Genomic DNA, 26557 nt, shown 5'->3' on the forward strand with positions numbered 1-26557 from the left:
AACGCACGATCCCAAACCTAAGGTTAACCCTGACTAACCCTGCGCTATACCCCGACGGAGAAATCACTCAATCTCAACATCTCACACTGTGAAAGGTTGCTTAAATCTCTAGGGACTCCAAGTGATAAACCCTATTTTCTAATCTAGATCTAACCCTTTAGTCGAGGCGAAAGACCCCTTGTGTCAACTAAGCCCCAACACTATGGATTACTGCAACACTTCACTCTTTTGCTTACGTAACTAAGCCCCAGCGGAGTTTCCTCTCTTAGCACTTTACTCTATTGTGACCGCAAAGAACTCTTGGAACACGGAGGTAGGATAAATCACACCGGAAGGGAAAAGGGACGTTCCGCTACCTCTAGACTCACCCTCTCAACTCTCTCCAAACTAGCTTTGTCTAACCCTCATGGTGTGTCACTCATCCACAAGGATTACTAAGATGGATTCTCAACCCTAGTGTCACCTAAGGGAAAATCAACTCAACAAGCATTCAAGATTGGAACTCAATTAGAACATCAATTAAAGAAAGCATAATAAAAGGTCAATGAAACAAAATCATCATAGGGTTTACAAGTCCAAGCAAGATACAATCAATAATGAAATTAAAAGTAAAAACATGCAATCCATGAGTAAAAACCCCTTGTAGTCCGTATCGATTGTTTTGTGGAGTATCCTCATTTTCTCCAAAGGTTCCCTCGTCAAGACTAGGGTACACCTTGTCGAATCGATGCCAATGAAAGCTCCCCCAATAACTATCTTCTGAAGGAACACGGTGTTGTAGACTGTAGAACCACTACAAAAGCCTTGCCAAAGTCTCTCCAAACCCTAGCCGCAAGCGCCTCCAAAGATAGGGAAGAGATGAGAAAAGGATAGGAAAAGGATCCCCCAAAATGTCATAAGTCACGGCTTTAAATAGGCTGGAATCGGGCATCCACACGCCTGTGTGAATCTCCAGGAATTGAATTTTCAGTGCGCTGTAAATAGTAATTGCTACAGTAATTTCTATAGTACTTTGCTACAATGAAGTGCTATAGTACTTCTCCGAAATGCTCTCGAATCCACACTTTTCATCGAGGCCACATGAATGGGCACACATCCATGTGGTAGATCGCGTTGCATCTTCAACAACGTCACATTGACGACGATCTTGCTAGCCTTGCACAAGTTGGAACACGCGAATATGACTGCGTTTGTGCCCCTCTAAACAATGTGTTTGCTTGAGCACGATAGAGGTTGGCACACAATCATGTGTCTTTGATCACAACTTGTGTCTTCACGTTTGTTCACTCCAAGATTTCGTCTACTTTTGGCTCATTTCTTCCTCTATTGTCTTCACAACCCTACATGCACGAAAGAACACAAATACAAATGTATAAGTGATAAAATCTTAGAAAAGTAATGCTCAATATAAGAAATGAGTACTTCATATTACTATTACACAAACACTTATCAAACTCCCCCACACTTAAGCTTTTGCTTGTTCTCAAGCAAAATAAAACCATTAAAGTACATAAGAATGAAAAATTGAAAGTGCTTGGCCTTAGGTTCACTAAAGCATACAAGGGAAGAATTCTACATGTAAGGGATAATTTCAACATCGAATAAGAAAAATCAATGCTCTAGATAAAAACTCCAATAAAAAAGGACAACAAATCCAAAATCATGTAAGTGTGTGAAACTCACTCAAGTCAGCCCAACGTGTACTCCTCAAAGTTCTAAGTGCGAGGGACTTATTTATGAACAAAAAGAACGAAAATGAGATGGTAGTAGCTTCACACATCCTCTAAGGTAGCCCTTTCCTAAGTGGTCATAAAGATGGCTTTCACACTTTTAAGGTGGTAGCTCTTTCTACCGGGGTGGTAGCTTTCACTCATCCCATGAGATAGATCTTTCTTTCATTAGGGCATAACTAGTATCTGACTTATGAGAGTAGCTTCATACTTCATAGGTGGTAGCTCTTTCCACCCCCAATGAATAAACAAGCATAACTATTGACAATGCCCCTTGCATGTGACCCGTAAGTGCATGGGTTTGTCAAGTAATAAATCCCAGGTGAGTGGGGTATCGTATCCACAGGGAGTAGGGAATAAAAATACTTAAATTACTACTTAACCACGTGAAAGTGAACAATAATTGTATCGATAAAATGTAATGAAAACAAAGATAAATAAGGAAACAAGAATGAGAGGCAAAAGTAAGTGAGAGGTAAGGCAATCGATAGAAGTGGGGTACTTGGCCAATGCTCCCCTAGGATTAATGTTTCAAGTGCAAGACCAACTATTATACTTCCTAATCAATGCTCAATGAGTCGTGAAAATCCTTAAGCACACGGTCCCAAATCTAAGGTCAATCGTAACTAACTCTACGCTATGTCCCGGCGGAGAAATCGCTCAGTCTCAACACCCCACACTGTGTAAAGTTGCATGGAGTTCTAGGGAATCCAAGTGATAAACCCTCTTCCTATGTATAGACTTAACCCTTTGGTCCAGGCGAAAGGCCCTTAGTCACATCTAAGCTTCAGACACTAGAGTTACTTCAATGCTTCACTCTGTTTCTCATGCAACTAAGCCCCAGTACAGTTCATCCTCTAGAACTTCACTCTATTATGACCGCAGAGCACTCAAGGTAATGGAGATAGGATAAATCACACCGGAGTGGAAAGGGGACGCTCCGCTATCTCTCGACTCACCCTCTCAACCCTCTACAATCAAGCAATGTCTAACCCTCGTAGTGTATCACTCATCTACAATGGTTACCAAGATGGACTCTCAACCCTAGTGTCACTCTTGGGGAGAAATCATTCCACAAGCACACAAGATTGAAACTCAATCGAAACATCAATTAAGGAAAACATAATAAAAGATCAATGAAATAATAACATCCTAGGGTTTACAAAATCCAAGTACCCACTAGTGGGTTTAGCTCTCCATGGAGCACAATACAATCAACAATGAAATCGAAAGTAAAAACAAGTGTTCCATAAAAAAACCCCCTCGGTAGTCGTGTTGATGGTCTTGTGGAGTAGCCAAGTCTTCTCAAAAGGTCCTCTTGTCCAGCCTAGGGCACACCTCGCCGGATCTATGCCGACGAAAGCTCCCCCAATAACCTTTTTCCAAGTGAATCGCGGTGTCGAATCCCTCAAATCACTCCAATGACTTGCCAAAATCCTCTCCAAACCCTAGCCGACGGTCTCCCAAATGATGGAGAAAAGTGGAAGAAAAGAGGGAAAAAGATCCCCAAAATCAGGCTGAATCGCGGCTTAAATAGGACTGGAATCGGGCATCCACACGCCCCTATGGATCTACCACACGGGCCTGTAGAATTTTCACACAGGCGTGGAGAATTTCCACACACCCGTGTGATTTCTCTAGAAATCTTGTTTTCGGCCGGTTGTGAACAGTAGCTGCTACAGTACTTGTTGTTGTATTTCACTACAGTACTCTACTGCAATACTCGGCCAAAACACTCCCAATCCCACACTTTTCATCGAGCCAACATAAATGGGCACACATATAGGCCTTAGATCGCAACTCTTCTTCAATCAAAGGCTTCGTTGGTGAAGATCTTGTTATCAATGCACAAGTCGGGATACGCAAATGTGACTACCTTTGTGCCCCTCTAACATACTGTAATGACTTAAATTCATGGAGGTTGGCACACATTCACGTATCCTGGAGTCCAACTTGTGTCTTCGCGTTTGTTCCTTACAAGATTCCACCAAATAATGTGTTTACGATCTACTTTTGGCTTCTTTTCTCAATACATAGCTTCACAACCCTACATGCGTAAAAGAACACAAATACACATGTATTATCGCTTAAACTTACTAAAAGAAATGCTCATCATAAGGAAAGAACACTTCGCATTCTTATCACACAAGCACTTATCAAACTCCCCACACATAATCTTTTGCTTTTCCTCAAGCAAAGAAATACCCATTGAAGCATAGAAAAAGGAAATATTGAGAGAGCTCAGCCTTAGGTTCACCAAAACATGTGAGGAGACTGACAAGGTCCCCTTGCGTATATCCCTCAAGTGCATTGGTTTGTCGAAGTAATAATCCCGGGTGAGCGGGGTCGAATCCACAGGGAGTAGGGAGTAAAGACACTTAATTCGATTCTTAGCTATGTGGAGTATCAACAATGATAAGTGTGATAATGATTCAATTCTCAACAATTAAAAGCAACAAGTAAGAGAACAAAAGTAAGGAGGAGGCAAGACAATCGATAAAGATGGGGTACTCGGATGATGCTTCACCTAGGTAAATTGTTTCAAGTGCAAGAACTCTCTATTATGTTTCCTAATCAATGCAATGGTGAGTCATGAAAATCCTTACATACATAGTCCCAAATCTAAGGTCAACTATGCCTAACTCTATTCATGTGCCGGAGAAGATATTAAATAACCTCTCAACCTCACACTCGAATAAAGTTGCAATGAGCTCTAGGGATTCCAAGTGATAAATCGCTTCCTAATTATAGACCTAACCCTTTGGTCCAGGCGGAAGGTCCATAGCCACAATTAAGATCTAGATACTAAGATCCCCTCAATACTTCACTCCATTGCACGCACAACTAGGCCGCAGCGGAGGTTCTTCCCTTAGACCATTCACTCTATTATGGCCACAAAGAACTCAAAGAACGGAGGTAGAATCTATCACGTCGGAGGGGAAAGGGGACGCTCCTGTACCTCTCGACTCACCCTCTCAACCCTCTCCAACCTAGCTTTGTCTAACGCTCGTGGTGTGTCACTCACTCACAAGGTTACCAATAAGAACTCTCAACTCTAGTGTCACTCTAGGGGAAATGTTCATACAATCAAGCATTCAAGGTTGGAACTCACAATAAAAATCAATTTATTGAAAGCATAATAAAGAAGTTCAAAGAAACGAATACATCCTAGGGTTCACAATCACCCAAGTACCCACTAGGGGTTTAGCTCTCCATGGAGCTAAGTACAATCAAAGAAATTGAATGTAAAAGCAAAGAATCCATAAAGAAACCCCCTCGATGGTCATGTCGATGGTCTTGTGGAGAGTCCTCTACTCGTCGTCCAAGGATTCCCTCGTCCGGTATAGGATACGCCTCGATGGAAGCTCCCCTACCAACCTTCTTCCTCAGGAATGACGATGTCGGAGCCGTAGAACCTCTCCAAAACCTTGGACAATACCCCTCAAAACCCTAGCCGAAGCCCTCTCTCACGTTGGGGAAAAGATGGAGAAAAGAATACCAAAATCGGGGCTGAATCGGCTTTAAATAGGGCTAAAATCGGGCAACTCCATGGGCATGGATGCTACACGCGCCCGTGCGGAATTTCCACACGGGCGTGGATAATTTCCACAGGGCCGTTGGATTCTCTGTTTCTTTGATTTCTCGGCCGGCTGTGAACAGTGCTGCTACAACAATTGCTACAGTGCTCTGCTACATTCTTCGGCCTGAATAACTTCCCAATTCCATACTTTCATCGAGGTAACGCAAATGGGCACACGTTCACATCTTGAATCACTTGCTTCTTCAATGATATACATGTTGGTGGAGCTCTTGTTCTTATATGCATAGGTCAGAATGCTCGAGTGTGACTGTCTTTGTGCCCCTCCAAATGGATGTGCTCACTCGAATGCGAGGAGGTTGGCACACACTCTAGCATCTCACACATGTCCTATGTCTTCGTGTTTGAACTTTAGCAAGATCTCCTCCAAAATATGTGCATTATGATCCACATTGGCCTATTTCCTTCAAACTCGGCCTCACAGCCCTACCTGCGTAAAAGTAACATAAAAACACACATATTAATGTAAAAACCTGAGAAAAGTAATGCTCAACATAAGGAATGAATGCTTCGTATTCGTATCGCACAAGCACTTATCAGAGACCATTCTACAAGTAAGGGAAATTTCAACACTAAATACGAAAAATCAATGCTCTAGCCAAAAACTCGAATAAAAAAAGGACAACAAACCCGAAATTGTGTAAGTGTGTGTAAACTCACTCAATTAAACCCAAAGTATACTCCTCAAAGTCCTAGCTATAAGGGACTTATTTATCTACAAAACATAACAAAATAAAAATATGGTAGTAGCTTCACACATGCTCTAAGGTAGCCCTTTCTCAAGTGGCCCGCTAAGGTGGCTTTCACACTTTTGAGGTGGTAGCTCTTTCTACCGTGGTGGTAGCTTTCACTCATTCTATGAGATAGCTCTTTCTCTCATTAGGGCATAACTAGTATTCGACTTATGAGAGTAGCTACATACAACATAAGTGGTAGCTTTTTCCACCCCATAATGCACAAACAACAAGTATATATATATATATATATAATTTTCAGCAGAATTAACAAAAGAAGTAACACTAACTATTCCCTTTAGCATTAAACTTGAGTTTCCAAAAGAGTTGAAGGAGCTAGTAGTGCAACAAATGTCAATCGGCCAAATATTCCTAGAAATTCAAATAAAAACTAGAGCATGAGAATATTCAATGTTAAAAATTCTCCTAAACTCAAGAATACAATCATTGCAACTAAGGTAAACCGCCATTGGCTATGTGAGCATGTATGTAAATCAAAACTTATATGATTAGTGCGTTTACGATCTACTTTTGGCTTCTTTTCTCAATACTTAGCTTCACAACCCTACATGCGAAAAAGAACACAAATACACATGTATTAGCGCTTAAACCTACTAAAAGTAATGCTCATCATAAGGAAAGAACACTTCGATTCTTATTACACAAGCACTTATCAACTATTCTTTTCTTTTTTTTTTCTCAAAGAAAATAAAGCAAGAAACAAACTAAAACTAGTCCCTTAAACTTCGAACTTGAGTCTCTACAAGGTTTAATGAATGATTAGTGCAACAAGTGTCAATCGGGTAAAAATTCCTAAAAATCCAAGTAAAAACTAGAGCATGAGAACATTCAATGTTAAAATTTTCCTAAACTTAAGAAAACAACCGTTGCAACTAAGGTGAACCGCCATTGGCTACATGAGCATGCACAATCAATGAATAAGTATAGAACGTGTGTAATGTGAATTCTCCGCCACACTTAAGATGTACATTGCCCTCAATGTACGCATGCAAGCAAAATAAAATATAAAGCAATCAAAAACATATTGATAAGGTCCCCTTGCGTATATCCCGCAAGTGCACAGGTTTGTCGAAGTAATAATCCCGGGTGAGCGGGGTCGAATCCACAGGGAGTAGGGAGTAAAGACACTTAATTCGATTCTTAGCTATGTGGAGTATCAACAATGATAAGTGTGATAATGATTCAATTCTCAACAATCAAAAGCAACAAGTAAGAGAGCAAAAGTAAGGAGGAGGTAAGGCAATCGATAAAGATGGGGTACTCGGATGATGCTTCACCTAGGATAATCGCTTCAAGTGCAAGAACTCTCTATTATGCTTCCTAATCAATGCAATGGTGAGTCGTGGAAATCCTTACATACAGAGTCCCAAATCTAAGGTCAACTATGCCTAACTCTATTCATGTCCCGGAGGAGAGATTAAATAAACTCTCAACCTCGCACTCGAATAAAGTGGCAATGAGCGCTAGGGATTCTAAGTAATAAATCGCTTCCTAATTATAGACCTAATTCTTTGCTCCAGGCGGAAGGTCCCTAGCCACAATTAAGCCCTAGATACAAAGAGACCCTCAACGCTTCACTCCATTGCATGCACAACTAGGCCCCAGAAGAGGTTCATCCCTTAGACCATTCACTCTATTATGGCCGCAAAGAAATCAAGGAACAGACGTAGAATCTATCACGTCAGAGGGGAAAGGGGACGCTCCTGTACCTCTCGACTCACCCTCTTAACCCTCTCCAACCTAGCTTTGTCTAATGCTCGTGGTGTGTCACTCACTCACAAGGTTACCAACAAAAACTCTCAACCCTAGTGTCACTCTAGGGGAAATGTTCATACAGTCAAGCATTCAAGGTTGGAACTCACAATAAACATCAATTTATTCAAAGCATAATAAAGAAGTTTAAAGAAACGAATACATCCTAGGGTTCCCAATCACCCAAGTACCCAGTAGGGGTTTAGCTCTCCATGGAGCTAAAGACAATCAAAGAAATCGAATGTAAAAGCAATGAATCCATAAAGAAACCCCCTTGATGGTCATGTCGATGGTCTTGTGGAGAGTCCTCTACTCGTCGGAAGGGATCCTTTGTCCGGCCTAGGATACACCTCGCCGGATCGATGCCGCCAGTGTGGATTCTTTGAAACTGCGATTTTCGGCCGGCTGTGAACAGTAACCTGCTACACTACTATGCCAAAAATACTCCCAAATCCACTTTTCATCGAGGTAACATAAATGAACACATGTTTATGCCGTGGATCGCTTTGCTTCTTCAATGACAGATAAGTTGATGGAGATCTTGTCCTATATGAGTAAGTCGGAATGCTTGAGTGTGACTGCCCTTGTGCCCCTCCAAATGGTTGTGCAAACTCAAATATGGGGAGGTTGGCACACACTCTAGCATCTCGCACCCGACTTATATCTTCGCGTTTGAACCTTAGCAATATTTCCTCGAAAATCAGTGCATTGTGATCCACATTGGCTTCTTTCCTTCATATTTAGTTTCAAAACCCTACCTGCATAAAAGTAACATAAAAACACACATATTAATGTAAAAACCCGATAAAAGTAATGCTCAACATAAGGAAAGAATGCTTCGCATTCATATCACACAAGCACTTATCACATATGTGGAGGTCGCTAATTGAAACAATACTCCCCTGAACTACTAATGGTACGTTTGATAGAGCTATGTTCCTTGAGAGCTGAGTTCTAATGGGTTGTGGAGCACACACGACCATGTGAATATCACATTGACCGTGTCCATGACTAGTCCTCAAATTCCATACTCACAGACCATCTACACGTATATATAAGGGGGTTCAGCGAAGCTCAACAAAAACAAAATAACTCAAGTATATAAAGATAAAGTAATAAAATACAACTCGAGACTGAAAATAAAAGATAAACTCAGAAGGAATATCCTTTCTGAGTAATACAAGTCCAAAATATAATCCTGAAATGAAATACAAAATAAAGAACAAAGAAAAGTAAAGACACATCAAGGGTAGGTATCTACTATTACCTCATCTACTGCTACTGGTGCTAGAGTAGGTGGAGCTAGTGAAGATGCTGGTGATGCTTCCCCTCAATTGTACGGGATCGCCAAGTAATACCTCGTGTAAAGACACGAGGATCGTATTCCACGGGGCTAAGGATCTCCTATTACTCCTTCTCGACCTATTATCTAGCCTAAGATCTTAAGTGATTGAATTTACTCTACTAGAAGCAATTAAAACTAAATACAAGACTACCAACAAATTAGAGAGAACAAGCAATGAGCAAGCAAGAAAATCAATGTAATACAAAGGCCTATGGGTATGGATCCCCTTGAGGGGTTATCATGCTACATGGATGATGATCAAAAGATGCAAGGGTAATTTAGACCAAGAGATTTCTAGATTAGAACAACCCCAATTTCTCGGTGATTGAACCCTAATCCCATACAAATGTTGATAGGAATTTCTCTCAAATACACATTCCTATGATTGCATTAAGTACAAGGAAATCTCAAAATAGGGATGAACTCATCCTATGTTCACTCCTAAGACATAGAGGGCTACCAACACCCAATTTCTCGGCATGATGATACAAGTATCCCCTTCTAATCCATTCATGATCTAATACATGTGAGTAGGCCCTTCAAGGCGTGATAAATGACCAGTAGCCAAGTTTTCTGCCCCCTTTTTATCCCTTATCTCTAGATTGAACTCTTGTAGTAGAAGCACCCAATAGATCAATCGAGGATTGGCCTCTGATTTATTCAGCAGGTATTTGAGTGCAGAGTGATCAGTATAAACAATTACCTTGAATAGCACCAAATATGGCCGAAATTTATCAAAAGCAAAGAGCACCGCTAGAAATTCTTTCTAAGTGGTAGTGTAGTTCCCCTGTGCGTCATTCAAAGTCTTACTTGCATAATAAATAGGATGGAAGTGTTTATCCCGTCTTTGTCCTAATACTGTACCCACTGCATAGTCAGTTGCATCACACATCACTTCAAAAGGTAAGTTCCAATCCGGAGAAACCACTATTAGTGCTTCAATAAGTTTCTTCTTCAAACAAAGGAAGGCACTCATGCAATCTTCATTAAACTCAAAACGAGCATCTTTTTCCAAGAGTTTTGTCAATGGTCGGGCAATTGCAGAAAAGTCTTTGATGAACCTTCTATAAAACCCTGCATGTCCGAGAAAGCTTCTGATTGCCTTCACTGAACTTGGGGGAGGTAGTTTCTCAATGGTGGAAACTTTAGCTTTGTCTACTTCAATTCTTCTCCTTGAAATCTTATGACCGAGTACGATGCCCTCCTTGACCATAAAATGGCATTTCTCCTAACTAAGAACCAAATTATTCTCCTCACACCTTTTTAAGACTGATTCAAAGATTTTTAAGGCATAACTCGAATGAATTCCCGAAGACCGAAAAATCATCCATAAACACCTCCATAATATCTTCCACCAAATCTTTGAAGATTTCTAACATGCATCTTTGGAATGTAGCCGGTGCATTACAAAGCCCAAAGGACATTCGACGATACGCAAATGTCCCATAAGGGCAAGTAAAAGTAGTCTTCTCCTGATCTTTTGGGGCGATAGGAATCTGAAAGTATCCAGAAAAACCATCCAAGAAACAATAGTAAGAATGTCCTGCAAGTCTATCAAGCATATGGTCAATGAAAGGTAAAGGGAAATGATCCTTCCTAGTAGCATCATTGAGTTTCTTATAGTCAATACAGACTCTCTAACCTGTGACTATTCTTGTGGGAATAAGCTCATTTTTTTCATTAGTGATAACTGTCATTCCCCTTTCTTTGGCACCACTTGCATTGGGCTCATCCAAGCGCTATCAGAGATCAGGTAGATAATGCCCGCATCAAGCAACTTTATGACTTCATTCTTCACGACCTCCATCATGTTGGGGTTGAGTCTTCGTTGGAGAATTGCTGTGGGTTTGTGATTATCCTCCATAAGTATTTTATGAGTACAAAAAGATTGGCTGATTCCTCTAATGTCAGAAATCTTCAATGCAATTGCCTTCTTATGCCTTCTCAGCATGCTCGAGAGTTGGTCCTTCTATTCCCTTGTTAAATTCAAAGCGATGACAACAAGGAGTGTCGATTCTTCCCCTAGGAAGGTGTATTCTAGCTGCTCAGGGAGGGTTTTCACTTCTAGCTCTGGAGGTTCTTCAATTGATGACTTTACCATTCCATAATTTCTAAAATCACGTTCCTCAAGCTCCTCCATTTCTTCTAAGTCACCATCACTGCTCAAGCTGTATTCCTTCGCCTGAAGTTTTGCCTCAAATGTATTCAAATCATCCCTCTGGGTATAGATCACCTCTTTCTACGCTTTCAAATGTTGGCTGAATAACCTCCTCATTATATGGACATGTTAACTTGGGAGGTATCTCCAGTCTATTATCTAGTTCTTCATGAATATAGTTGGGCTGACTATTGGATGAGAGAACATCTTCTGCCAACTTTCCCCAGTTTGATTCAAAATATTTATTGAAGATTAACTGAGCTCCTTGATTTTGAACAAATTGCATAAGTGAGTCCTCACAAAAGCCTTCCTTCCGCTGATTATCATTGAAGTCCATGCTGCCCCCTTAATTGGTTCATCTAAGTAGTGAGGGTAAGGACCCTGCAGATGGGGGGAGGGGGGTAGTAAAATAATTGTTCGTTATGCACATGATTAAAGTAAAAAAATATCAAAGAAATATTCCTTAGTGGGGTCCCCGACAACGGCGCCAGAAACTTTGATCAACACAGAGTGGGAACACCTGCAAGCGCACGCGGTCTTCAAGTAATAAACCACTCATGCATGCATGAGTGGGTCATATTCCCATGGGGCCCGAGGAGCTACTTTACTCACTCCTTACTTGTTGTTTAGCTCTTCGATTCTAATTCAAGGGGAAAAAAAGGAGGAGAAAGCGAAAATAAAAAGCAAGAGAAAATCTTAAGAAGTATGACAAAATCAAAACATAGGAAATGCTCAAGGTGGGAAAATGGTCACAAATGTGGGTTCCCAAAGGGGCTACTAAAGTGAGTAGGATATTCGAAAAGTTAAGCATGTGGGCTAGTTGGACCGAGAAAACCAAAACTTAGGTCAACCCGATGGTCATGCCAATTGATCCCTAACCCGATTCAAGTGTTGAGTAAGGAATTACTTCCACCCAACTTCCCACACGGTTGCAAGGAGAATGATGGTTTTCACAAGTTAGGGTAGAAACACTAGTAGTTTTCAGCCCTAGGAATGGAGGGGTACAAATACCCGTTGGTCACATCGTATTTATACAATAATCCCTTCCAAGTTTGCTGGAGTCTAGCACTAAGGCAATGGTCATGCTACAAAGTGCTCAGAAGAATTTGATACATCACTCAATCAAATGTACTAAAACAATTGAGAACACCAAACAAGAATCACAAACAAGCCAATCATGCATAAATTACTCAAATAATCCAAAACATCACAAGTTCAACCCCTAGGTTCACCTACATCTGGTGACCTTGGGGTTTAGTTGTTCATGTTCAACAAAGCAACCAACCAATTCATACAAACAACTAAAAGGAACATGAGGAACACTCCCTCAAAAGGTGAAGACCGAATGACGCTTGAATCCCCGGAGAAAGCCTTCCGAGGACGCCACTCGAAGGGGTGGCTTCTCGTTGTCTTCAACCTCCAAGCAATGAAGTCCTCGAAGTGGATCCTCCTAAATGTTGCTCTCCCCGCCGAGGAATGCTTGGATTTTTTCTCATTTTGCCCTCTAAAATCCTGGGTTCAAGGTGGTTTGGAAGTGGTTTTCAAACCCTAGCCTACTCCTTCAAGAAGATCCCACCTTTTAGCCTTTAAACACACAAATCCCGATGGGTAAATGGGTCAATATACCGGCCGTATGCCGAGGATTTCCAGTTTTCTGCCGAGAAGCCAGTGATGAGATATAGTAATTGCTACACCGAACTGCTATAGTACTGTGCTACAGTTATTCCGGGCTAGGAAACGCCGTTTTGATGACGAATACATTCCCAATCGCGTCGTCGAGTCCCCCAGGGTTTCTATTAGGCCTGAAATACAAAAATAACACAATTTAAACCAAAAGGTCATCGATTTAACAAATAAATGTAAAGAATAATACAAAATAAATACATGCAAAATACGTAATTTTAGATGTTTATCAGGTACCTTAGGTAGAAAAACACCCGGAGAAGCCCGTAAGTTAATCAAAGAAATGGGGTTGGACAACTACTAATGGAATGCTACGGAGAAGAAGAAAGTGGCCAGCATCCATGAGATTGATGTGGTTACGTCGTTGGCGGCCCATGTGGAGGCATTGAGTAAGAAGTTAGACACTCTAACTTCTCTTAGATTGGGGGCCTTAAAGAGTTCTGATGGATGTGGAGGGGGACATGCCCATCCGATTACCCGATAGCCGTTGGTGGTACATCCTCCGTTGATCAAGTTGACTTTGTGGGTAATGCAATAAGAAACCAAGGCAATCCTTATATTAACACCTACAATCCGGGTTGAAGGAACCACCCAAATTTTTCCTGGAATAACCAAGGGTAACAAAAGGCCATAGCACCTCCAGGTTTCCAACAACAAGCCCCGAATATAGAGAACCGAGTTTCAGGCTTGGAAACCCGAATGACCGACTTAGATAAAGCCTTGACTAGATTTGTGTAATCATCGGATACATGGTTTCAATTGGTTGAGGCTACACTTCGCAACCACACTGCTTCATTGCACAATTTTAGAAAACAAGTGGGGCAAATTGTGAAGTCTCTATCGGAGAGACCACAAGAAAGCTTGCCGAGTAACAACGAGACTAACTTGAGAGAACATGTGAAGGCGATCACTTTGAGAAGTGGTCGTGAGGTCGAGGGTAGGCTTTCTAGTGAGAAGACCAAATGTTGAAGCACCCGAGGTCGTGGAGGTTAAGGAGAGAGCTAACAAAGAGAAAGTGGTGGCACCCTTATCTTACAAGCCAATAATCCCTTATCCTTCAAGATTGAAGAACAACCAAAACTATGAGCAATACAAGAAGTTCTTGGGTCTATTCAAACAATTGCACATGAACATTTTTTTTTGGAGGCATTATCTCAAATGCCTCGGTATGCAAAGTTCTCTAAGAACCTTTTGACCAACAAGAGGAAGTTGGAGGAGAGTGCATCGGTGATCTTAGATGCCTCTTTTTCGGTGGTGTTACAAATGAATATGCCAAACAAGAGGAAAGACCACGGAATCTTTGTGATTCCGTGCAACATTGGCAATTTGGGTGATGAGATGGCATTGGCGGATTTAGGAGCCATTATCAACGTCATGCCATACTCTTTCTTTCAGAAGCTAGGCTTGGGAGAGCCTAGTCCTACTCATATGACATTGCAATTGGTGGACCGAACGGTGAGACATCTGAGGGGCATCATTGAAGACGTGCTTGTCAAGGTAGACAAGTACATATTTAATGTAGACTTCGTAGTTTTGGATGTCGATGTGGATGTAGATATTCCTTTGATACTTGGGAGGCCATTCTTGCTTACTTCCAAGGCACTTATTGACATGGACGGTGGGGAATTAATGCTGAGGATTGGACATGACAAGCTTACATACCACCTCACCGAAGCCAGGTGACATTCTCTTGACATTGATGATACTCTGTATTTTCTTGTCACTACTGATTGCTTGCCGGCAAGTGTACGGGATCGCCAAGTAATACCCTGTGAGTGACACAAGGGTCGTATTCCACGGGGCTAAGGAGCTCCTATTACTCCATCACCTATTATCTAACCTTACAATTTAAGCATCTTTTACTACTCTAACAAGTGCAATAGTATAAACAATGTGCAAGAATAAATAGTACTATCAACACAGGAGATCACAAGAGCAACAATGAGATACAGAGGCCTAGGGATGAGGATCCCCTTAAGGGGTCATCATGATATATGGATGCACACTAAAAGCAAGGCACGGGATGATTTATACCGAAGGATCTCAAGATTAGCCCAATCCCAATTTCTCAGAGATTGAACCCTAATCCCATATGAATGTCAATAGAGATCTCTCCCTAATCACATTCCTACGATCGCATTAGGTGTAAGGAAATCCCGCTATAAGGACACACTTACCCTAAGTCTATCCTTAAGATTCGGAGGGGCTACCGACATCCAATTTCTCGCCATGTCGATCAAAGAATACCCCTTCTAACTCAATAATGATCTAGTACATGCGAGTAGGTCACATCTACATGTACAACTCAACAAAGAACTAAGGATCTCTTTGTTTTATAGTTCTAGACAAGAAGAACAATGAGCCAAGACATAAATCAACAGAATTGATTTCAAATAAAAGTATAGCATCCAAAATACAAGATAAACCCCTAAGGTTCACCTACATCCGGTGGCCTTTGGGGTCTAGTGTGCCATCATACAAACAAGTACAACAAACTCAATAAAAACAAGAAACAAATGCATAAGTGGCACTCCCTAGTCAGAATGATGATGAAGAAGAGCAATGTCGGCCGAATGACGCTTCCTCTAGCCCAATGAATGTCGAATGGTCCTCCTTCCTTGATGATGAAGCTCTCCCCTTGAAATTCAAGCCCTTGATCATCTCCAAGCCTCAACCAAAGCTCTCTAAAGATGTCTTCGTTCTCCTCCTTCTTCCTCCCAAGTGTTGGCTACCCAAACGTTTTACAAGAGAATCCTCCAAATGCTCCCTTATACCCCCCCAAGCATACCCCTCAAGTGGAGGTCGTATAAGGCTAAAAAATAAGACTCCCAACTCCCCAAAAGCCATCCATACAGGGTTAATGAGGGGGTCATTGATGGACTCATTGAGGTAGTATGAACCAAGCTAAAAATCAATCCCGGGATCAATAATGGCCTCATTGAGGAAGTATGCCTTCAAACAAATACTCCAGCTATAGTACTCCAGCTATAGTAATCTGCTACAGTAAATACTCTACAGTACCATGACCTAGTTTTCTTCTCTTTTTCTGCCCAAATCGTATTTCCGTGTCTTCCATGGCGTTTTCATGCCCTGCGAAGCAAATAATACTAGATTAAGCATAAAAGATGCATCAATCCTTATAAAAGTACATGCTAACAACAACAAATACATATACTGAAATATATACATTTAGACACTTATCAAATATCCCCACACCTAAGCGTTTGCTTGTCCCCAAGCAAACAAATCATGATAAACAAAAATAATGATAAGTGGCTAAATGTATCACCTCCAGCTCAAATAAATATAAGAATCTACAAGCACTGGAAAATGATATACAGATAATGAGTTACAAATAGTAAGCACAACATAATGAACCCTGTCTCACCTCTTATATGTCTATGCCATGTGTGTGAACCTTGTATCTCATTTGCCCTGATCTAGTCTAGCCTACTGACTTCAATCAGTACAGCTCTAGATGCTAGTCACTCCACAAACAAAGAATACTAAGTCTTAGAGTGCTAAGTACTACTTCAATGAACAGGTTAGATCCTTCTAATTCAAGAACTTGAACTAACTCCCTTTTTCTTCTTAGAACCTCTAGTAGGTAGTCAATAAGATCACTAGGGTTTTTATTTTCATTTCATTTTTTCATTTTTTTATCATTTTTTTTCGAGTCCGACTAACATAGACTACACCAAAAAATCTTTCTGGAGGGTGCACATTCTGGTTAGGCACAAGTGCCACCCAATTACTCGATTACAGTATAAATAGACGCATTCATGCTTCATTAGCAGAGGAATACTGACATAGACTCATTTTTTTTTCTTTTTTTTCATTTTCATTTTTTTTTCATTTGCCCTAGATCATGTCTTTAGACTACACTAAATTCCAAAAAACTAGGGCTTGCTCAACGAGACTTAGAAGTTCTTAAGAGTTCATTGAAAGATAGAACTTAGTGTTCTAAGGCCAAGTACTCAAAGTTGTGTGTTAAGCATACAAGAGAGTTAGAGTAGTCATGTTGGCTATTCCCAGGGCATCAACACAAGATTCAGTGCACAAGAAAATACTAGAGGTGAAACAGGATTCAATAGAGCACAAAAAGCATGTAACTCATATCAATCATTAAACCATGCTAGAAGAGTCTTACAATAATAAACAAGCCATCATAGGTAACACTAGCATGCAAATAATGATCTTAATACATGAAATACACCCATCCCCACACCTAGTGTTGTACATTGTCCCCAATGTACACTAATCATGAAAATCATGACAATATATGCATTGAGAACAATAGAGGAAGGTGAAAACGAACTTTCCCTGTTCATCTTGTGCAAAGGGAAAGGTGCAACCCGAATACAAAGTATGGCGGGCTAGACATGTCGGTCAGGCTTCCACCAAACGGAAGTAGGGCTCACCAAGCTCCCTTAATGCCCTGCAAGGCATAAAGGGGACATCATCATTCCAAAAAAAATTTAAAATTGCAAAAATTAAATACTATGGAGTAGTCAAATAAACAAATTAGATAAAGTATAGAAGGTCTTACACAAGATTGGTAGGGCATCCCCTTCCCAACTTATTAAAATCAAACAAGCACATACATAAAAAAAAGTCAAGCAAAGAAACAAGCTGCAAAAATAAAAATAAGTGTCCATGCTTAGAATTGAAAAATATCATCAAAAGGTGCTGCAGATGGTGGGGCAATGCAGCAGGACACAGTAGTGTCCTGTGAGGATGATCTACGGGAGGAGATGACAAACTGATGGAAATACTTTGTGAGCTGGTGCTGACCCTCTAAAACCTAGTAAATCTGTCCTCTCATCTCACGTTGCTAGTGATGGATATCCTGAATGTCATCCTCCAAAACCTTGAACCAAGAGTCAAAGTCGGATGGAAAAGAAGTGCCAGGGGTAGCATGAGCAGGTGCACCATCAGATTCAGACCCTGACTCATCTAGTTCGCGATGACTGGATTCTCCGATGGTCAAATGTGGAGCAACTCTGTACATGCCACTTTTCTTCTCTAGTAACCCAATTGCTCCCAAGATAGGTGCTCCAGGGGTGTCACATCCCCGACTATAGTCATACCTCGAGTGCGGTCCAACAAGTTCATACCGTGAATCAATCTGGTGATGTAGGCTCCTGCAAAGATGGATCGCAGATCAACACACTAACCTTGATGAATGACAGCTTCGTCTATAAAGGTGCCCAAGATGGATACGATGCTGCTAAAAAAGACCATACATGGTGAACAAGTCAGACTGTGTTACCATCCCAGTACTCTCCTTCCGACCCTAATAGAACATAAAATGAGAGCATGAATGTATTTTTGTATGAGGGTTCACCAAACGAGTAGTCTTTCGTGTATTTTTGGTGTCACTAGGTGCTAAGGAATTTCAATAATGGTTCGCACTCATGCCTAGTGGATAGTCAATGCTGGGCCGATTTAGCAGCGACATGCTAATGAATTCATCATCATAAATCCCCATGTACTTTGCAAATTTCCATGTGGTTCATTTCATGAGTTCTTCCTAAAATCTTGGAATTGAATGGCACCTTGTCTTCGAGTGATAATACTCCTTTCATCTTGCTTCACTTTAAATGTGCTCAACACCTCCAATGTAAGTTGGCAAAAGTGGGTTCATCAATTGAAAATAAATTTGTCCAACCATTATGAGCTAATAAGTCCTTCACTTGTTCATCCCATCCGAGTTCTCCTAGAATACCCCATTCAATGTGATGGAAGATACCAAAGGGCTTGGTCTTTAAAATTTCATATCGAGGGCACTAGAGAAAAGGGGTCCTTCGGGAGTGTGAGACTCATTCCTTGGTCATTTAGAGGCAAGTTGTGGCATGAAAATGCAGAAAACATTGAGAAACACAATAGAATAGGATCCATATGGCCATATGGGGGCCGTATTGATACTATTCAAATTGAAGAGGTTCCCAACATTATGAAATTCGAAACATTTATACATACATTCAAGGAAATTCATAACCATGATGCTCATACCACGCAAGACAAGCTAAAAATTTGAAACAATCCACACATAGGCTCAAAAAAGCAAGAATATAAGAAGAACATAAAGTTAAGTCATTAAGATTCTTACCAACAAAAGCTTGAGAAAACTTGAGTAGAGCTTGGAGAAAACCACTAGATCGACTTCTCAAAGAAATTAGGAGATAAATTAGAGCAAGAAATGATGAGATCCGGCCATGGTTTAGTGGATAATGAAGGTTGGAGCTCGATTGGAGAAAAAGAGTAGTGAAGAGAAACAATATGGCAACTTTGGCATGATAAATTCGACTCCATACGGCCTCAATGACGAGCTCATTGAGGCCGTATGCCCTAGTGTAATTTTTCAGTTTAGGGCAGATGACCTCAATGAGCTCCCCAATGAGGCCGTATGCCCTAGTGTAATTTCTCAGTTTAGGGCAGATGACCTCAATGAGCTCCTCAATGAGGCCGTATGCCCTAGTGCATTCTTACTAGATGAGGTAGACAGCCTCAATGAGGAGCTCATTGAGGCAGTATGCCTTAGGCTTTTTTCTCTGTGTGGGGCAGACGACCTCAATGAGCTCCTCATTGAGGCCGTATGCCTTTAAAATCATGTTTTAAAGCTTCAATTACTTCTGCAAACACATGGGCATGGCTACAAAGTGTTCCAAAAACATCTCGAACATGAAATAATGGTTTAAAATTTCAATCTAATGCATGAGATGATAGCCAAAACAAGTGTTTCTCATCGCTGAACACAAGTAAACAACCACATAGACGATGATAATATTATACAAAGCTATTAGAGCATGGACTTATTCAAATTCAAAACATTCAAGAAAATACGAAAAGAACACTAACATGCTAATCATGAACACAAAGAACATAAAACATGAAATTAAACACTTGAATGCTTGGGTTGCCTCCCAAGAAGCACTTGTTTAACGTCACGAGCTTGACGTACCTTGTTACTTACCTTACGGGGCTTCGAATAATTTTAGATTACCCCCGGTCATCTTCGAATTGTTGTTGTTAAAATATAGCTTGAACCTCTGTCCATTCACCTTAAAAGTGCCTTTTTCGGCGTGGGTTATTTCAACTGCTCCGTGTAGGGAAACTTGAGTAATCGTATATAGACTTGACCAATGTGACCTAAGCTTTCCTGGGAATAGCCTGGAGTTGAATAGTAAAATTTGGTCCCCCACTTGAAATTATTCAGGGTGCTTGATAAGTGCTTGTGTGATAAGTATGCGAAGTGTTCTTTCCTTATGATGAACATTACTTTTATCAGATTTTAGCGCTAATATATGTGCATTTATGTTACTTTCATGCATATAGGGTTGTAAAGCAGAATGTTAGAGAAAGAAGCCAATGTGGATCGTGAATGCACCATTTGGAGAAAATCTTGAGAAGGATCAAACGTGAAGACATAAGTCAGGATCAAGATGCGAGAATAGGTGCCATCCTCTTCGTATTCAAGTTAGCACAATGATTTGGAGGGGCACAAAGGCAGTCAAATACAAGTATTATGGCTTGTGCATGTATAGCAAGATCTCCACCAATTTAGCCATTTATTGAAAGAGCAAAGCGATCTACAATGTAAAGGTGTGCCAGTTTAAATTACCTCGATGAGAACATAGATTTGGGAGTATTTCAGGCTGGTACTGTAGTAGGGGTAATGTAGCAAACATTGTAGCAATACATTGTAGCAGGTATTGTTCACAGTCGGCCGAGAAAAGTGATTTCCAAAGAATCCACACAGGCATGTGGAAATTCCAAACACCCTTGCGTTAATTCCATGGGCCGTTTGGTGAATCCATAGATGTGTGTGGATTCCTGATTCCAGCCCTATTTAAGGCCGATTTCAACCCCGATTTCAACATTCTTTTCTCCATCTTTTCCCTAACTTGAGAGAGGGCAGCGGCTAGGGTTTGGAGAGGTATTGGCTAGGGATTGGGAAGAGGTTCTACGGCTCTGAGATCGCGCTCCATTTGGAAGAAGATTAGTGGGAGAGCTTTCATCGGCACTAATCCGGCGAGGTGTATCCTAGGCCGGACAAAAGGATCATTAGACGAGTAGAGGCTTCTCCATAAGACCATCGTCACGACTACCGAGGGGGTTTTTGACAAGATCCCCTTGCGTATATCCCGTAAGTGCACGGGTTTGTCGAAGTAATAATCCCGGGTGAGCGGGGATCGAATCCACAGGGAGTATGGGAGTAAAGACACTTAATTCGATTCTTAGCTATGTGGAGTATCAACAATGATAAGTGTGATAATGATTCAATTCTCAACAATTAAAAGCAACAAGTAAGAGAGCAAAAGTAAGGAGAAGTAAGGCAATCGATAAAGATGGGGTACTAGGATGATGCTTCACCTAGGATAATCGCTTCAAGTGCAAGAACTCTCTATTATGCTTCCTAATCAATGCAATGGTGAGTCGTGGAAATCCTTACATACATAGTCCCAAATCTAAGGTCAACTATTCCTAACTCTATTCATGTCCCGGAGGAGAGATTAAATAACCTCTCAACCTCGCACTCGAATAAAGTTGCAATGAGCTCTAGGGATTCTAAGTGATAAATCGCTTCCTAATTATAGAGCTAACCCTTTGGTCCAGGCGGAAGGTCCCTAGCCACAATTAAGCCCTAGATACTAAGAGACCCTCAACGCTTCACTCCATTGCACGCGCAACTAGGCCCCAGCGGAGGTTCATCTCTTAGACCATTCACTTTATTATAGCCGGAAAGAAATCAAGGAACGGAGGTAGAATCTATCACATCGGAGGGGAAGGGGACGCTCCTGTACCTCTCGACTCACCCTCTCAACCTTCTCCAACCTAGCTTTGTCTAACGCTCGTGGTGTGTCACTCACTCACAAGGTTACCAACAAGAACTCTCAACCCTAGTGTCATTGTAGGGGAAATGTTCATACAATCAAGCATTCAAGGTTGGAACTCACAATAAACATCAATTTATTGAAGGCATAATAAAGAAGTTTAAAGAAACGAATACATCCTAGGGTTTCCAATCACCCAAGTACCCAGTAGGGGTTTAGCTCTCCATGGAGCTAAGTACAATCAAAGAAATCGAATGTAAAAGCAATGAATCTATAAAGAAACCCCCTCGATGGTCGTGTCGATGGTCTTGTGGAGAGTCCTCTACTCGTCAGAAGGGATCCTTTGTCCGGCCTAGGATACATCTCGCCGGATCGATGCCGCCAGTGTGGATTCTTTGAAATTGTGATTTTCGGCCGGCTGTGAACAGTAACCTGCTACACTACTATGCCAAAAATACTCCCAAATCCACTTTTCATCGAGGTAACATAAACGGACACATGTTTATGCCGTGGATCGCTTTGCTTCTTCAATGACGGATAAGTTGATGGAGATCTTATCCTATATGAGTAAGTCGGAATGCTTGAGTGTGACTGCCCTTGTGCCCCTCCAAATGGTTGTGCAAACTCAAATATGGGGAGGTTGGCACACACTCTAGCATCTCGCACCCGACTTATATCTTCGCGTTTGAACCTTAGCAAGATTTCCTTGAAAATCAGTGCATTGTGATCCACATTGGCTTCTTTCCTTCATAATTGGTTTCAAAACCCTACCTGCATAAAAGTAACATAAAAACACACATATTAATGTAAAACCCGATAAAAGTAATGCTCAACATAAGGAAAGAATGCTTCGCATTCATATCACACAAGCACTTATCACATATGTGGAGGTCGGTAATTGAAACAATACTCCCCTGAACTACTAATGGTACGTTTGATAGAGCTATGTTCCTTGAGAGTTGAGTTCTAATGGGTTGTGGAGCACACACGGCCATGTGAATATCACATTGACCATGTCCATGACTAGTCCTCAAATTCCATACTCACAGACCATCTACACGTATATATAAGGGGGTTTAGTGAAGCTCAACAAAAACAAAATAACTCAAGTATATAAAGATAAAGTAATAAAATACAACTCGAGACTGAAAATAAAAGATAAACTGAGAAGGAATATCCTTTCTGAGTAATACAAGTCCAAAATATAATCCTGAAATAAAATACAAAACAAAGAACAAAGAAAAGTAAAGACACATCAAGGGTAGGTATCTACTGTTACCTCATCTACTGCTACTGGTGCTAGAGAAGGTGGAGCTAGTGAAGATGCTGGTGATGCTTCCCCTCAAGTGTACGGGATCGCCAAGTAATACCTCGTGTAAAGACACGAGGATCATATTCCACGGGGCTAAGGATCTCCTATTACTCCTTCCCGACCTATTATCTAGCCTAAGATCTTAAGTAATTGAATTTACTCTACTAGAAGCAATTAAAACTAAATACAAGACTACCAACAAATTAGAGAGAACAAGCAATGAGCAAGCAAGAAAATCAATGGGTTAGGTCTACATCTAGGATGAGAATTTGTCACTTGGAATCCCTAGAACTCATTGCGATTCTATACGACTGTGAGTTTGAGAGATTGTTCAATTTCTCCTCTGGGACATGTATAGAGTTAGGCATGGTTGACCTTAGATTTGGGATCATGTATTGAAGGATCTCCACGACTCATTAATTCATTAGTTAGAAAGCATATTAGAGGGTTTCTACACTTGAAATGATTGCCCTAGGTGGAATAATATCCGAGTACCCCATTTATATCGATTGCCTAACCTCCACTTTACTTGTGCTTTCTCTCTTGTCTCTTTTACTTTTGTTTATATTACATCTTGTTACACAACTATTATTCACTTTTCGCTTAGTTAAGAAACAATTCAGATATTTTTATTCTTTACTCCCTGTAGATATCGATACCCACTCATCTGGGATTTATTACTTCTACAAACCCATGCACTTGCGGGACATACGCAAGCGGGCATTGTTAGTGCTTGATATGCCTATCACAGTACTCCTTCACCCTTTCTTTATAGAGTTTGGAATTTTCATATGCCATGGTGCACCATTCATCCAATTTGTTCAGTTGAAGCTTCCTCTTCTCACCTGTAGGGCTGGAATCAAGATTTAGAAATTTAATAGCCCAATACGATTTGTGTTCAAGTTTAGCAGGTATATGGCAGGCTTTTCCATAGACTAATCTGTATGGAGTGGTCCCAATCGGAGTCTTATATGCAGCTCTGTATGCCCAGAAATTGTCATCCAAGTGTTCTGCCAAGTCTCTTATATTTTTAGCAACATTTTTCCTTCAAGATTCTTTTTAAATCCCTATTTGAAACTTCCATTTGCCAGCTAGTTTGTAGATGATATAGCGTTGCTAGTTTGTGGTTAACATTGTAACAATTTAGAATTTTTACAAATTGAGCATTGCAAAAGTAGTACCTCGATCACTGATGATTACCCGTGGTGTTCCAAACCTGGAGAAAAGTTTCTTTAAGAATTTTACCACTACCCTTGTGTCGCTTGTTGGTAGGGCCAGAGCTTCTATCCATTTAGACATGTAATAGATTGCCACTAGAATAAACTTGTAAGCATGTGAGCTTGGGAATGGCCCCATGAAGTCAATCCCCCATGAAGTCCATCACAAGCTTGATTCCAATTCTAGGGCATCTCATCCTTTTGAGACATGTTACCTACCCTCTGATATCTATCACATGATTGTATGAACTTCTGGGCGTCTTAAAATAATAACGGCCAATAGAAACCTGAATCAAGAATCTTCTTTGTTGTTCCATTTACATTGTAATAGCCCCACTCAGTCCTGAATGACTGTGTTTCGAGATACTTAAACCCTCCGTCTGCGATACACATCTCTAAACAACCTGGTCTGAAAAAATTCTGAAAAGGTAGGGGTCTTCCCACAGGTAGTGCTTAATGTCCGAAAAAAATTTCATCCATTGTTGAAGCGTGAACCATTTGGGGATGACACCCGCAACTAAGTAGTTGGCAAAGTCACCAAACCAAGATAGCTCAATCTCTTCTATTACCTGAATATTATGCAAGTGCTCTTCAGGAAATGAATCATTGATATCTTTTTCTCTCAAAGTTTTCAAGATTAGGATTCTTCAAATGGGATAAATGATCTGCAGCAAGATTCTCCGCCACTCTCTCGTCCTTCATTTCAAGATCAAACTCCTGAAGTAAGAGGAACCATCTAATCAAATGTGGTTTGGCATCCAACTTAGTAAGTAGGTAATGCAAAGCTGAATAATCTATATAAACCACCACCTTGGAAAAAACTAGATAAGATCCAACTTTATCAAATTGCAAAGACCACGACAAGCAACACCTTTTCTATTATGGTGTAATTCTCCTGAGCTTCCGTCAATGTTTTACATGCAAAATATATGGGGTGAAAGTGTTTGTCTCTTCGCTGCCGAAGGACTACACCTACTACAAAATCACTTGCATCACACATCTGCTCAAATGGGGAATCCCAATCTAGAGCTATCACTATGGGTGCTTGAGTAAGCTTTTCATTGAGCGTAATAAAAGCTTTCATACAATCATCATCAAACATGAATGGGACATCTTTTTCGAATAGTTACGTTAAAGGTCTAGCATATTTGGCGAAGTCCTTGATGAATCTTCTGTAAAAACTTGCATGCCCAAGAAAACTCCTGATGGCTTTCACTGAAGTTTTGGGAGGTAATTTCTCTATAACGGAAATTTTTGCTTTGTCTACCTCGATTCCCTCTTTGGAAATTTTGTGACCTAGGACTATCACTTCATTAACCATGAAATGACATTTCTCCCAACTTAGTACGAGATTTGGTTCCTCGCACCGAGTAAGAACATGTTATAGATTCTTGAGGCATAGCTCAAATAAGTCACCAAACACAGAAAAATCATCCATGAACACTTTCATAAAGTCTTCCACCATATCTTTAGAAATTGCCATCATGCATCTCAAAAAAGTGACAGTAGCATTACATTGGCCGAAAGGCATTCGGCGATATGCAAATATTCCATAAGGACATGTGAATGTGGTTTTCTCTTGGACCTGCATCAAGAAGTTTGATGACTTCAGCTTTTACTACTTCCTTCATGTTTTGGCCTTCTTTGTGGTGTAGCTGACGGTTTATGATTCTCTACCATCAAAATTTTATGAGTGTGATTTATTCCCCTGAAAATAGCTATCTTCCAGGCAATTGCTTCCTTGTGCTTTTTCAAGACAGTCACCAAATCTCTCTTTTGTTCGACTGTAAGGTTTGAGGCAATGATGACAGGAAGCTAAGTACCTTCCCCAAGAAATGCATATTCGAGGTGTTCAGGTAACTTTTTCAATTCTAATTCAGGTGCTTCCTTCGATGAAGGTCTCAGATTTTTATTTAACAGCAAATCACTTTGTTCTGGTTCCTCTTCTTCTACAGATACTGAGCTTTCATCAGAACTATCATCGATGCCATACACAGATTGCATAATAACCTCAGTTTCTTTCCACTGATCTTTACTAGGTTCACATACCGGAATCAACCGAGATTCTTGCAGTTTTGTTATGTCCAATGCAGTCAAATCAGTCGGGATACCAACCTCTTCTTTTGATGGAACTTTACTAGAATTCATGAAGTCTGTGAGCATTGCCTTC

The sequence above is a fragment of the Dioscorea cayenensis genome, chromosome 9, assembly GCF_009730915.1.
Source record: "Dioscorea cayenensis subsp. rotundata cultivar TDr96_F1 chromosome 9, TDr96_F1_v2_PseudoChromosome.rev07_lg8_w22 25.fasta, whole genome shotgun sequence".
Classification (NCBI taxonomy): Eukaryota; Viridiplantae; Streptophyta; class Magnoliopsida; order Dioscoreales; family Dioscoreaceae; genus Dioscorea; species Dioscorea cayenensis.